General features: G+C 42.5%; 1 non-coding gene across 1 annotated transcript; it reads left to right on the top strand.

The window, feature by feature from the left end:
- The first annotated feature begins 889 nt into the window (after nucleotides 1-889).
- LOC115873878 lies at nucleotides 890-1,019 on the top strand. Its single transcript, XR_004048652.1, has one exon. It is a non-coding gene; the product is annotated as a small nucleolar RNA SNORA3/SNORA45 family (small nucleolar RNA).
- Nucleotides 1,020-1,948: the final 929 nt, after the last annotated feature.

The following is a 1,948-nucleotide window of genomic DNA, read 5'->3' as shown; positions in this document are numbered from 1 at the left end:
ATCTGTATTAAATTTGATGGACAGCAATGATGTCTCAAGTCTATATAATGAAAACTAGTAAAATCCAACGGTTAGTATTACCTGAAATAAAATGAAACTAAAATCTCTTCATACCATTTCAATACAATGTAGATACTTTAAATGTGCTATGTACCACACAGATTTCCTAAATATGTGAGACAGATGTTTACTGTTGAGTCTTGTCATTTCATAGGAGAAATTGATTTCAACCAGCCCTGTTTCCCAGGGGTGGACTAGTGCCAACCCAGTGCTAATGAGCACAGTATCTTGACCCAGAGTTCTGACCAGCCCGAGTTAGCGTCACTGAAACAGCTCCACAAACACAACAGCCCCATTAGTTCCAGCAGTCATTTCATGAAAAAATGCCATTTTTTCCCTGGAGAATGCTAAACTAAATGCAAAACAAAAGAACACGGGCAACTCCTACTAAGCTGGCAGCATTATTGGGGTGAGGTATGGAGCTCTAGAAAGGGCAAGTTCTGCTGATAAATGCAAGGCCAACCACCATTGCACAGCCTGTGCTTTGAATACCTTTGTGGTGCTAGAGAGGAAGACAAGATGCAGAATTTGTCGGTGGTCAGCTGTGTGGGAACATTTTCCTAGAGCATTTCTGCTGTTGGGAGGTTCCATCGAGTCTGCTCCGTCTCATAGTGCCCTACCTCCAGCACAATGACCTGCTGTCGGCGCTAGCACCCTCTCCCATGGTCGCAGTGCTCGAATGCTTGATTCCATTGTCGTTGTCACTGGGTCCGTCCAGTTCCTTGGGGTCATCTGTTTTGCTGACCCTCTCCTTTACCAGGCACGATGTCCTTTTCCATGGTCTGGTCTCTCCTAAAACCCTGTCCAAAGTCTATAAAAAGAAATTACGTCTGAGACTGGAGTCACATCCTGACACAACTCTTGTCTTGGTGTGCCAGAGTCCTCGGAGAGGGTCTGCTGGCCTTGATTCACTGGTGGGGCAATCAATGCCTCCACTAGTGCCCTGGTCAGAAACATGCTCTGCCAAGGCCAGGCTCCTGGGAGGTGGGAATGGTGGGCATCTTTCTTTGTACCTATCAGTATTGGGACCTGGTGTGATAATAAGTCCATTTCTTTCTTCTAGGGCTAGAAGAAAGGTAAACTTCCAAAGCAGCCCGTCATCGTGAAGGCCAAATTCTTCAGCAGAAGAGCTGAGGAGCAGATTAAGGGTATTGGGGTGCTTGTGTCCTGGTGGCTTGAAGCTACGTGGAGGTTTAATTCAAAGTTAAAAATGGCTTTTCTAAAAAAAAAAAAAAGAAATTACACCATTCCTGCTTTTAAAAAGTTTTATTTATTTGTTGTTCTATGTAATGCATATTTTATTTTGATTGTATTTTCTCCAACAGTTCTATTGGCACATAACTTACCTATCATACAAGTCAATGGTTCAATCGTTGAATCATATAAAGGGGTGTTGAACAGTCACCCCACGTCAATCATAGAGCATCTCCCCCATTGGCATTCTGGCTGTACTTTTCTAATAGAGATTGTTCTTTGGGCAGTCGATGGTACTTCAATATTCTGCATCAATTTTTCTCCAGTCTCCCTTGTTCACTGTTTAGCTTTCATATGGACATGAGGTGATTGAAAAGACCATGGCTTGCATCGGGCCGTCAGAGGGACATCTTTGCTGTATAACACTTGTAATAGGTTTTCTGCAGATTTGCCCAATACAAGGTAGCCTTGGATTTCTTGACTGCCGCTTGCATGAACATTGATTGTGGAGCCAAGTAAAATGAAATCTTGGACAAGTTTTATGTTTTCTCCATTTGTCATAATTTGATCTATTATGCATATGAGACTTTATGCTTTCTTTACATTGAGTTGTAATCCATACTGAATGTTGCAATCCTAGATCTTTATCAGCAAGTGCTTGAAGTCCTTCTTGATTTCAACAAGCAAGGATGTC

The sequence above is a fragment of the Echinops telfairi genome, unplaced genomic scaffold (assembly GCF_000313985.2).
Source record: "Echinops telfairi isolate 266 unplaced genomic scaffold, ASM31398v2 ScPeMD7_7469;HRSCAF=8507_1, whole genome shotgun sequence".
NCBI classification, from domain to species: domain Eukaryota; kingdom Metazoa; phylum Chordata; class Mammalia; order Afrosoricida; family Tenrecidae; genus Echinops; species Echinops telfairi.
Note: the sequence above shows the minus strand (reverse complement) of the source record. Positions and strands in the feature narration are given on the sequence as shown.